Source organism: Oryx dammah, unplaced genomic scaffold (genome assembly GCF_014754425.2).
Source record: "Oryx dammah isolate SB20612 unplaced genomic scaffold, SCBI_Odam_1.1 HiC_scaffold_25, whole genome shotgun sequence".
In the NCBI taxonomy this organism is placed as follows: Eukaryota; Metazoa; Chordata; class Mammalia; order Artiodactyla; family Bovidae; genus Oryx; species Oryx dammah.
In genome coordinates this window covers 59,406,665-59,420,183 of record NW_024070209.1, presented here as the reverse complement: position 1 = coordinate 59,420,183, position 13,519 = coordinate 59,406,665, and positions in this window count along the sequence as shown.

The window sequence follows — 13,519 nt, the reverse complement described above, 5'->3', positions numbered from 1 at the left end:
CCTGAAGAATCTCATGGACAGAGGAGCCTGGAGGGTTACAGTCTATAAAGTTGCAGAGTTGGACACGGCTGAGAGACTGAACACACACACACACACACAAACTGGAGCACAGAGATGTTGCTATGGGTTAACTGTGTCTTCCCCCAAACTTAAAATGTTGAAACCCTAATCCCAGTGTGATAGTATTTGGAGGTAGGGCCTTTGGGCGGTAATTAGGGTATAAGGATGGAGCTTTCAATAATAGAATTAGTGCCTTTTAAGAAGAAGCCAGAGAGCTAATTAGGTTTCTTTCCACCATGTAAGGATTCAGGTCTGCAGTCTGCAATTTGGAAGTGGGCTTTCATAGGAACTGGAGCCTGTTGGTACCCTGATCTCAACTTCCAGCCTCCAGAACTGTGAGAAATAAATTTCTGTTGTTTATAAGCCACCCAGTCCCTAGTATTTTGTTACAGCAGCCCAAACTGACTAAGGGTCAGCTCAGGGTTACACATGCTGGTAAGGAGTAATACCAGGAATCAACCCAGGCAACCTGGCTTTGCAATCTCTATGCTTAACCCTACTCTGTACTACCTCTCAATATATCTTGATTATATTTTAATAGCTAAATAGTATTCCAGTGAGTTAATAGGCTACAATTTGGGTAACCAGCTCTCTATTATTTAAATCCCTTCATTTTACACATGAGAAAATTAGCTCTCATAGATGTTAACTAGCTTGAACCTGTAGACTGATTGGGGAAGGACTCAACTTACAATAATAGCTAATGGCTGTAATTTATTAAGTGCTTTCTATATATGCCTGGCCTTTATTCTAGGCCCTTTGGATCCTTGCCCCTCTACGAGATTCAGTATTAGATATGAGGAAACAACCCAAAGGAATTAAGTAATGCCTAAGAGCACTCAGCTGGCAAGCATCAGATCAAGGATTAAATTTCAGAACTGGTGCCCTTTCTCCTCTGCCACACCATCTCCAGTTAATCACAGGCACTTACTTGCTTTTCAGTACTGTGTGAAGGGCCCTCTCTCACACTGCTGGTGAAGTGTAAATAGGTGCAATCGCCATGGAGGGCAATTTGACAATATTTGTCAAACTGGCATATACAGTCATAACAATGTAAATATATGAAACACTACTGAAGTGTACACTTGAAGATAATTGAAATGGTAAATTTTATATGTCTTTTTTTTTACTACTGTTAAAAAAAAACTTTAATACAACAATATAATTAGAAATATGCATATTTGTGGGAAATGAAGTGTCCTGAAGAATATTTATTACAATATTGTTTGTATTAACAAAAGATTAGATGCAAGTGACCATCAGAGGGAGACTAGTAAAATAAATCATGGTCCACTATACAATGGAGTACCATGCCACATTTAGAAAGGAATAGGGAGATATTTATTCTGATGAGGAAAGATTGCCATGATGTATTGTAAAGTGAGAAATGTGAGCAATTGTGTAAAAAAAAAACAGGTGGTGGGAGGTTAGGGGATAGAAGGGAGGGGGAAGATAACTTGTACCTATTTGCTTATATACTGAGAGACCATCTCTGAAAAGGAACAGAAGAAATTTCCAACACTAGTTGCTTCTGAGATGGGGAACTGGTGGCTAGGGACAGAGGATGGAGACTTTTACACTTTTTGAATTTTGAAGTTTTGTGACCTCAAGAAATTAAATAAGGGAGTTCCCTGGTGGCTAGGATTTGGCACTTTCACTACCATGGCCCTGGGTTCAGTCCCTGGTCTGGGAACTGAGATCCATTAAGCTGCACAGCACAGTAAAAAAAATAATAATAAATTAAATTTAAAATTCCGTAGGCTGCGGTCCATGGGGTCGCGAAGAGTCGGACACAACTGAGCAATTTCCCTTTCACTTTTCACTTTCATGCACTGGAGAAGGAAATGACAACCCACTCCAGTGTTCTTGCCTGGAGAATCCCAGGGATGGGGGAGCCTGGTGGGCTGCCGTCTATGGGGTCACACAGAGTCGGACACGACTGAAGCGACTTAGCAGCAGGAGCAGCAGAGATCTCAAGAAATCTAGCACTAGATATGTCCAAGACAGCATCTGAAGCATTTGCTAGGCTCATGATGAGACTCTGTGCCTCACTTATTTACTGTTATATACCTAAAGACAGCAGTTCTGGAGCCCTAGTGGTAAACAGAAAAGCACTCTAAGGATGCTTATTAGGTCACTGAATGAACGAGTGAACAGATAGCTGGTGTTTACTTATTCTTTTACTTCTCTGTGATATAAGCTTTACACTCAGAAGTTCAAACATTTTTAGAGTCAATAACATTTTTCTTAGGCTTAACAAAGACCTATTTCATCTTGTTGCATCCTTTTAGAAATGACTAACAATTGGTTAGGGATCTCATTTTAACCTTGTAAATGCTTGTGGTCCTGTGTGACTTTTGGACTTCCCTTTTACCAATTCAATAGCTCCAATTCTTCTTCTTCTGCTGCTGCTGCTAAGTCACGTCAGTTGTGTCCGACTCTGTGCGACCCCATAGACGGCATCCCACCAGGCTCCTCTGTTCCCAGGATTTTCCAGGCAAGAGTACTGGAGTGGGTTGCCATTTCCTTCTCCAGTGCATGAAAGTGAAAAGTGAAGTGAAGTCCCTCAGTCGTGTCCAACTCTTCGTGACCCCATGGACTGTAGCCTACCAGGCTCCTCCATCCATGGGATTTTCCAGGCAAGAGTACTGGAGTGGGGTGCCATTGCCTTTTCCTCCAATTCTTCTAGCAAACACCAATTTGGCACCTGTTCAGTCATTCTGTCTTCTCTGAGCTCTCCAAATCTTTCTTTAAATGCAGTTTTTCAGTTGCTTCAGGATACTCTAGTAAGGATCAGACCTATCAAATATTGTGGATGGACTATTGACTAGGTTTTGCTATTTGTTTTGTTCAGTTGCTAAGTCATGTCCAACTCTTTGCGACCTCATGGACTGTAGCCTGCCAGGCTCTTCTGTCCATGGGATTCTCCAGGCAAGGATACCGTGGTGGGTTACCATTTCCTTCTCTAGGTTTTGCCATTACCTTCCATTAACATTTGCCTATGTTAGCTTTTGAAAGAAAATATTTTTTCTCTCCAGAAGCAGCATGGAGTTGAGAAAAGAGAACCAGGTTTCAAGCCAGGAGATCCAAATTTTGAATCTCTACCTCCACCATATACAGGCTGAGTGGACTTTCATTCACTCATTTAACAAATATGTATTGAGCCTACTCATTGCAGGACACGGTTCTGAGCACTGAGGACCGAGTAATGAGCAAAACAAACAAAAACATTCCTACTCTTATGGACTTTACATTCCAGTGGGAAAAGACCACCAACAAACAAAATGACAAAGGAAAATGTATGTTATTTTAAATGGTAATAAGTGCTACGGAAAAAACTAAAAAAGGAAAAGAGGATAGGGAGTATGAGGGCCAGGGGGTACAATTTTAAATAGAGTCAGTAACATCTTTCTTGGCAAGGCCACACTGAGAAGGTGAGAATTGAGTCAAGACGCTAGGATTGTGAGGGTATGAGTAGTGTGGGTTTCTGGAGGCAAATGAAAAGCAAATTTCATGGGCTCTTAAATAGTAAGTGGGCTTGGTGGGGAACAGCCAGGAAGGGAAGTGAATAGAGAGCAGAGCAGCGGTGGGGTTCACCAGAGAGGGGCTGAGCAATGACCTGTGACTAAAGAATTAATTTATGACAATTATAATAATACCTATTCTCTGAGCTTTATCTTTTGTATTATTTTTATATTTTTTGGCAGAGTCATGTGGCATGTGGGATCTTAGTTCCCCAACCAAGGATCAAATCCACGCTCCCAGCAGTTGAAACATGGAGTCTTAACCACTGAAGCACTAGGGCAGTTCCTCTCTGAGCTTTAAATAAAATAATATACACGAAAAATGCCTGCCAAAACACAACATGAGTAGATGGAAGTAAGGTTAATTGCAAGTCTGTGGATGTTTCTCAGGTTGAGGAACTGTTTTTTCTAATTGTTGTGTAGTTAGAATAGGAAAAAGGAGTCCAGAGTAGCGGTGGCTAAAAGACAAGGAAGGGAAAAGCCTGTGAAAATAGAACAAAGGAAGTTCCAAGGACCAGAGTGAGGACTTCAGGTAAAACAAACAGCACTCCTGGCTAGCCCAATTTACATAGGGCAGGCTCGGGGGAGAGAAAAAAACACATAAAAAGAGGAGCCAAAACTGGGCCAAGGGGCCTCTTTTCATGTCTTTTGGGTCAGCATGCCTTCACACCTCAAGGATGTATTTTCCTTTACTTTCTAAATAAAACTGAGATGTAACATGGAGCTGTAACACTGATCCGACTGAGGGCTGTAGCGCTGGTCCGTCCATCACTTCAAATTTTGGTTGCAATGAGACAGAACCGAGGAAATTACACACTCCCCTGACATAATGATCTATACTCCCTATGATTAGATATATGTCTGTATTATTCTGAAACATCTCAAAAACAAAAAACCATGTGGTTAATGTCAAGTAGGGTGTTGGCTCACATCCCAGAGTTGATGATTTTTGTATTTAAAACATATCAGCCGATTACAAACCCACCCATTTGTGGCAGAGAAAAGGCTGCCAGGATACCTTCCTTTAACAGAAGCCAAAGGTGAGAGGCATCACTGGAGAATACAAACCAATTTAATTGATTCAGCAGAACATTTATTCAGTGCATGTATATGATGGATTAATTCTCTCTGCAAAGAGGCTGAACACCTTACCTGAGACTGGACTTTTCAGACAACATTATAGACTAACCAAAATGGGCTTTTCTCTGTGGGCCTTTCTGTTTCTTTACTGAGATACCAAGATTTTAAAGAAGGAGGACAGAGACAATATGACCCTTCAGCAGCTAATCTAGAGACATTTGTCTGAGAACAAAGGTGAAAGAAAACCAGTGGAGCTGCCTGTCCACATTTCCAGATTCTAGAGGCCACAGTTCAGTTCAGTTCAGTTGCTCACTTGTGTCTGACTCTTTGCGACCCCATGAACCGCAGCACGCCAGGCCTCCCTGTCCATCACCAACTCCCAGGGTTTACCCAAACTCATGTCCATTGAGTCGGTGATGCCATCTAACCATCTCATCCTCCATCATCCCCTTGTCCTCCTGCCTTCAATCTTTCCCAACATCAGGGTTTTTTCAAATGAGTCAGCTCTTCGCATCAGGTGGCCAAAATATTGGAGTTTCAGCTTCAGCATCAGTCCTTCCAATGAACACCCAGGACTAATTTCCTTTAGGATGGGCTGGTTGGATCTCTTTGCAGTCCAAGGGACTCTATAGCATCTTCTCCAACACCACAGTTCAAAAGCATCAATTGCTATTGATTGCTTCTTGCAGAGGTGCTTGCTTTCTGGTCAGTAGAACAGCATTGCTAATTCTGTTGACAGAATGAAACCTAGGTGGATTGAGTTAATTTTGCTATCATCAATCCATATCATTCTCAGGTCTGTTAAATATTAATACCTCAGGCCAAGGTGACCTCATGTTTCCAAGAGGTATCCAGGTTAACACAGTTCAACTACTTCAGCAACTAGAACTAACATAAACACACAGACACACAGAACTGTAGTGACAGAGGATGAACTAAGTTGTATTAGGGAAATAAAATTATTTTATCCTGTTTTTCAGTATAATACTTTTGAAATTAAAGAAATTACATATTGGGTTTTTATAAATGTAGATAACCAAGAAGTATTACTTGATTGATCTGTGTCATAAAACTCCAAACAATATATCCTATAGAAAGTGAAAAGTGAAGTCGCCTAGTAGTGTCCAACTCTTTGGGACCCCATGGACTAGTAGCCCACCAGGCTCCTCCCTCCATGGGATTCTCCAGGCAAGAGTACTGGAGTGGGTTGCCATTTCCTTCTCCAGGGGATCTTCCCAACCCAGGAATCGAACCCGGGTCTCCCGCATTCCAGGCAGACGCTTTAACCTCTGAGCCACCGGGGAAGCCCATATCCTATAGAGGAGATTGCTTTTATAAATTCAGTTCATCAATATAATATATGGCCATTAAGATATGTTGTAGAGGACCAATGAGTGACTGAGAGAATGTTCAGGATACATTGTGAAGTGAAAAAACAATAAGTAATATACAGCAACATTAAATATTTTAATATATAAGGACAGAATGAATATGAAAATGGCTAATATATTAAGTATTTACTCTCAGAAGATAAAGTTACAGATGGTTTTAGTTTTCTTTGTGCTGATCTTTATTTTCAAAAACTTCTACAATGAGTGTATATTATTTTTGTAATAAAAAATTATTTTAGTTTTGTGTTCATTAAAGTTCAGCTGCCTAACAGTTCTAAAAGTCAAATTAAAATTTTAAATTAGGAACACAGATGAAGCAATTGAGAAATCTACTTTCTCTCCTGGAGAAAATGGCTTGAAAAAAGCACACAGTCATGAAGATTTGTGTCTCTGCCATTTGACAATGCCAAGCACTGATTCTGTGATAGGTACAGTTATGAGTCCATTGCTTGCATTACCTCACCTAATCTGCACAACAACCGCATGAAGAAGGTCCCATTAGGGAGCCCATTTTAGAGATGAGGAAACAAGAACAGAGAGGATAGGTAAATTGCCCAAAACCAAAGTTAGGAAGAGGTACAGCCCCTGGCAGTGTGGTTCCAAACCTGAGTCCTCACCATTGTTAGCTGCTCACTACCCATCTCTGCATCCAGGCAGCCCTCGTCACCTATTTATCTAGTGGCCTCAACAGCTGCAGCAAGTCTAGCTCTCTCCTCAAAACCCCTGCTTCCCACCTTCCTTCTCCCTTTCAGCAGCTGCCCTCATTTTAGAGAAGAGGAACTTCCTGGACTTCCCTGATAGTGCACTGGATAAAAATCCATCTGCCGGTGCAGGGGACTCAGGTTCAATCCCTGGTCTGGGGAAGATTCCACATGCCACAGAGCAACTAAGCCTGTATGCCACAGCTACTAAGCCCGTGTGCTGCAACCACTGAAGCCCGCTTGCCTAGAGCCCATGCTCCGCAACAAGAGAAGCCATCATGAGAAACCTGAGCACTGCAACAGAGTAGCCCCGCTTTGTCGCAACTAGAGAAAAGCCCACACAAAGCAACGAAGACCTAGTGCAGTCAAAAATAATAATAAATAAATAAGGAGCTTCCTGCACTCTCCCCTAAACTTATCTATTCTCTTTAAAAAGGAGCAACTATATGATTGCAATATTTGGAACATACTAAAAAAAAAAAAAAGATTCATTATTTATCTGAAATTCAAATGTAACTGAGTGGCCTGTGTTTTGGGCAACCCTACTTAGAGAAGATTCTCAACTATCTTTCGTCCAAAGAAAACACAACAAATCTTAATTCTTCATCCCTCTCCAACAACCAATCACCAAGCCAGGAGATGCCTATCACATGTACCACACCCACGTCCCCTCCCAAGGTAAGCTGTGTGACAACAAACCACATCTGTCCTCGACCTCTGTGTTTGAAGCTGTCAGGACCTGGCCTTGTAGCTGATGGAGGCTGGCCCAGGGGATTATTTCAACCTCCACTTCTGAACTCACAGCCTGTCCACTGTTCTAACCAAGTTGCAGCTGCCTTCCACTTGTGGCAGTGTAAATATCTTAGGAGACGTCTGGTCATAGGTTGCCCTTGGTTACCCTCTGGATATTTCAAACAAGGCCTCTGCCTGACTCAGCACTTCTCCACCATAAACCTGGCATTCCTTGTTGTTGTTCAATCGCTCAGTCATATCCAACTCTTTGCGACCCAGTAGATTGCAGCACACCAGGCTTCCCTGTCCTTCAACATCTCTCTGAGCTGGCTCAAACTCATGTCCATTGAGTTGGTGATGTCATCCAACCATCTCATCCTCTGTCGTCCCCTTCTCCTCCAGCCTGCAATCTTTCCCAGCATCAGGGTCTTTTCTGATGAGGCAGTTCAGACTGCCCTCCACCCAGCCCCACCTCCTTCCCAGGAGATCACCTCTGCTGGCAATTTATTTGTATCCTTCTTTTATGATTTTTGAAAATATATGTAAATCCTTTGAGTTACTTGGATTTCTGTGTCTATTGTTAGTTGTAAAAGTCCCCACTGATCACATAAATACTCATTATGGGGAAAGGGAAGTTTTAAAATAGGGGAGCAATGGTATTTGTCATAAACTAGTCCAGCAGCAGGGAAAACCCCAGGCCATTTTTAGATCTCTGAGAGCAGGACAGGGATGACTTAAGGTGACTGGCCAGAGGCTGGGAGTGGACAAAGAAAGGAAGTCCAGAACAATAGGGTCACTCCACCTCTGCCTTTCTGGAGGTGGGGCCACTATAGTCAGTCACTAGAGTCAGCCTAATTAATTTAATTTAGGGATTAGAAAGTCACCATGGTTAAAATATTAAGTCATTACTTTGAATTCTAAGAGAATACGATGAGAAGAGTGGAAAAGTCTGTGTGTGAGATGCTTCTTTAGATCCGAACACTGCACTGGAGTTAGAAAAGGACACAGAAGATGGTGCCACTTAAGTTGTTTTGCTGCTTATAATTATAATAGGGATTAAAAACAGATGGGCATCATAGAACCCTTTCATTAAGAAAGTTGCTTTCTGCATCATTTTGTATTATCAGGCTATTTTGCCAAAATATTAATTTATTCTCCTGATAGGAAAAAAAAAAAAAAAAAAGACAGAATTTTACCCTGTTCAGGCTAGGAGATGTATCTAGAGAGTTGAGAAATTCCTAATGTGGGCCTCTGATTTAATAGGGAAACCCTGATACTGGGACTTAAGTCTTTACCAGCTGCTACATGATCTCTCACCTAATTGCTCAGCGCTTCATTGTCTCACCTGTAAATTGAGACTGTAGGTACAAGGGGTTTGTATCATCCTATGGCTTGAAAATCTATTAGTTGAACCCGTCTAGTTAATGTTAAGACTGTCAGCTTGAATCATACACTCAAAATGATGTGGAGAGTTGGATCAATTATATGGATCATTCTGGAAAGAAATCAAAAGTAAATTGGACCTCAATTAGATATATTTCAGGCCAAATTGTTTATTCTGTTTTACTTTTCTGGGCCTATAAGACAGAATCCTACCAGATGGATCGAGGCAACTGGCTTCTTCTCAGCTTCATTCTCAGCTCATCTAGGTGGGCCTCTGAGAGATTCAAACACTCATACCTAAAAACGCCAGGCATAGTTTTGCTCTCTAGGTGCTGGAAAAACAAAGATGTTCTTAAGATATCACACATAGTGTCTACCACCATTTAGCTAACCAGCCCTTGTCTTACTTTATAAAGTGCCTAAAGAGTCACGTGGAGACCTCTTAAAATGCAGCTTTTTATTAGGTCTGGGCTGAGGCTAATGCATTCCTAACAAGCTCCAAGGTGATGCTGATGCTGCTGGTCTGTGTTCCAGACTTGAAGAAGCAAGGGGCTAAACCACTAGTCTCTTGCTGTCTTTCATGATCCTCTGTTTCAAATGCAAGCTATTTTTGATGAACAATAACAAAAACTTTAACTGACAAAACTAATGCTACTTTCAGATAGTATTTGTGAAATAAAGCCAGAATTAAAGTCATTCCTAAAATAAATGTGCTGGGTCTGGATGCCTAACACTTTGCTAATGGGTTAGGAAACTTGCAACTGTGTTCCTTTTTCTTTCAATCTGTAGACAGATACTTTATACAAAAGCAAAGATTTATTAACAAATATAAATCCCTTGACCCCAAAATCCTTTAACTTCCCTGGTGGCTCAGTTGATAAAGAATCTGCCTGCAATACGGGAGACGTGGGTTTGATCCCTGGGTTGGGAAGATCCCCCGGAGAAGGGATCAGCTATCCATTCCAATATTCTGGCCTGGAGAATTCCATGGACTGGAGTCCATGGCGTCTCATAGGGTCAGACATGACTGAGCAACTATCCGTTTCACTTTCTGACCCCAAAAAAGATTTAAGGAAGTAAGTTGTGCGATAACCTGCATTACTTCGCCTCATGTCTAGGACTTACAAGATACTTAACCAAAAGACACATAACCAAACAAGGTAAAAGATACAAAGGTGCATTTCATGGATAGCAAATACTGAAAGATAATAAATATTAGAAAAGATACACAACTTCATTGGTAATCAGAGAACTGAAAATTCAAACCACAATGAAACATTACTTTATAAATTTCAGATTGGTAAAAAGAAAAAATTATATAATAGCACATGCTGGTGAGGATACAATTGTTATACACTGCTTATAGAATTTAACCCCTTCATGGATCACAGCCTTGTTGTGGCAAAAGGGCTTGGGTAACTCAGTGAAGATATGAGCCATGCCATGCAGGGCCACCCAAGATGGACAGGTCATAGTGAAGAGTTCTGACAAAATGTGCTCTGCTGGAGGGGGAAATGGGAACCCATTCCAATATTCCTAGTTGGAGAACCCCATGAACAGTATGAAAAGGCAAAAAGACATGACACTGGAAGAGGAACCCCCCAGGTCAGAAGAGGTCCTATATGCTTCTGGAGAAGAGTGGACGGTGATTACTAAGAGCTCCAGAAAGAATGAAGGTGCTGGGCCAAAACAGAAATGATGCTGTTATGGATGTGTCTGATGGTGAAAGTAAAGTCTGATGCTATAAAGAACAATAATGCACAGAAACTAGGAGTGTTATGTCCATAAGTCAAGGTAAATTGGACGTGGTCAAGCAGGAGATAGCAAGATTGAATATCAACATCTTAGGAATCAGTGAACTAAAATGGACAAGAGTTGGCAAATTTAATTCAGATGACCATTACATCTACTACTGTGGGTAAAAATCCGTCAGAAGAAATGGAGCAGCCCTGATGGTCAAAAAAAGAGTTTGAAATGCAATGCATGCTAAGTCGCTTCAGTCGTCTCTGACTCTTTGCAACCCTATGGACCATAGACCACCAAGCTCCTGTGTCCATGGGATTCTCCAGGCAAGAATACTGGAGTGGGTTGCCATGCCCTCCTCCAGGGGATCTTCCCAGCCCAGGGATCAGCTGGAGTCTCTTATGTTTCCTGCATTGGTAGGAGGGGTTCTTTACCACTAGTACCACCTGGGAAGCTCCAGAAATGAAGTATTTGGGTACAATCTCAAAAATAACAGAATGATCTCTGTTCATTTCCAAGTCAAAACATTCAACATCATGGTAATCCAAGTCTATGGCCCAATCACTGATGCTGAAGGAGCTGAAGTTGACAGGTCCTATGAAGACCTACAAGACCTTCTAGAACTAACACCAAAAAAATATATCCTTTTCATCATAGGGGAATGGAATGCAAAAGTAGGAAGTCAAGAGATACCCAAAATAACAGCTTGGCCTTGGAGTACAAAAGGAAGCAGGGCAAAGGCTAACAGAGTTTTGTCAAGAGAACAGGTTCTTCATAGCAAACATCATTTTGCAACAACACAAGAGACAACTCTACACGTGGACATCACCAGATGGTCAATACTGAAATCAGATTGATTATGTTCTTTGCAGCTGAAGATGGAGAAGCTGAAGACAGTCAGCGAAAACAAGACCTGGAGTTGACTGTAGATCAAATCATGAGGTCCTTATTGCAAAATTCAGGCTTAAATAGAAGAAAGTAGGGAAAACCTCTAGGTCATTCAGGAATGACCTAAATCAAATCCCTTATGATACATAAATACAGTGGAGGTGACAAATAGATTCAAGGGATTAGATCTGTTAGACAGAGTGCCTAAAGAACTATGGATGGATGTTCGTAACATTGCACAGGAGATAGTGACCAAAATCTTCCCAAAGAAAAAGAAATGCAAAAAGGCAAAGTGGTTGTCTGAGGAGGCTTTACAAATAGCTGAGGAAAGAAGAGAAGAGAAAGGTAAGGGAGAAAGGGAAAGATACACTCAAATGAATGCAGAGTTCCAGACAATAGTGAGGAGAAATAAGAAGGCCTTCTTAAGTGAACAATGCAAAGAATTAGAGGAAAACAGTAGAATGAGAAAGACTAGATCTCCTCAAGAAAGCTGGAGATAGCAAGGGAACATTTCATGCAAGGGCAGGCATAACAAAGGACAGAAACAGTAAGGACTTAACAGAAACAGAAGAGGTTAAGAAGAGGTGACAAGAATTCACAGAAGAATTATACCAAAAAAAAATTTTCTTAATGACCCTGATAACCTGATGGTGTGGTCACTCACCTAGAGCCAGACATTCTGGAGTGTGAACTCAAGTGGGCCTTAGGAAGTATTACTACAAACAGAGCTGGTGGAAGTGATGGAATTCCAGCTCAGCCACTTCAAGTCATAAAGATGATGCTGTTAAAGTGCTATACTCAATACGGCAGCAAATTTGGAAAACTCAGCAGTGGCCACAGGACTGGAAAAGGCCAGTTTTCACTCTAATCCCAAAGAAAGGTTATGCCAAAGAATTTTCAAACTAACATACAATTGTGCTTATTTCACATGCAAGGAAGATTATGCTCAAAATTCTCCAAGTTAGGCTTCAGTTCAACTCAACAATCACTCAGTCATGTCTGACTCTTTGTGACCTCATGGACTGCAGCACACCAGACTTCCCTGTCCATCACCAACTCCCGGAGCTTGCTCAAACTGATGTCCATTGAGATGGTGATGCCATCTAACCATCTCATCCTCTGTCATTCCCTTTTCCTCCTGCCTTCAATTTTTCCCAGCATCACGGTCTTTCCAATGAGTCAGTTCTTCATATCAGGTGGCCAAAATATTGGAGTTTCAGCTTCAAAATCAGTCCTTGCAATGAATATTCAGGACTGATCTCCTTTAGGATGGACTGGTTGGACCTCCTTGCAGTCCAAGGGACTGTCAAGAGTCTTCACCAACACCACAGTTCAAAAGCATCAATTCTTCAGTGCTCAGCTTTCTTTATAGGCCAACTCTCACATCCATACATGACTACTGGAAAAACTATAGGTTTGACTAGATGAACCTTTGTCGCAAAGTAATATCTCTGCTTTTTAATATGCTGTCTAGACTGGTCATAGCTTTTCTTCCAAGGAGCAAGCATCTTTTAATTTTGTGGCTACAGTCACCATCTGCAGTGATTTTGGATCCTAAGAAAATAAAGTCTGTCACTGTTTCCATTGTTTCCCCATTCATTTGCCATGAAGTGATGGGACCAGATGCCATGATCTAAATTTTTGAATGCTGAGTTTTAAGCTGGCTTTTTCACTCTCCTCTTTCACTTTCATCAAGAGGCTCTTTAGTTCTTCACTTTCTGCCATAAGGGTGGTGTCATCTGCATATCTGAGGTTATTGATATTTCTCCCAGCAATCTTGATTCCAGCTTATGCTTCATCCAGGACAGCATTTCTCATTACGTATTCCACAAGTTAAATAAGCAGGGTGACAAAATACAGCCTTGATGAACTCCTTTCCCGATTTGGAACCAGTCTTTTGTTCCATGTGCAGTTCTAATTGTTGCTTCTTGACCTGCATACAGATTTCTCAGGAGGCAAGTTAGGTGGTCTAGTATTCCTCTCTTGAAAATTTTCCACAGTTTCTTGTGATCCACAC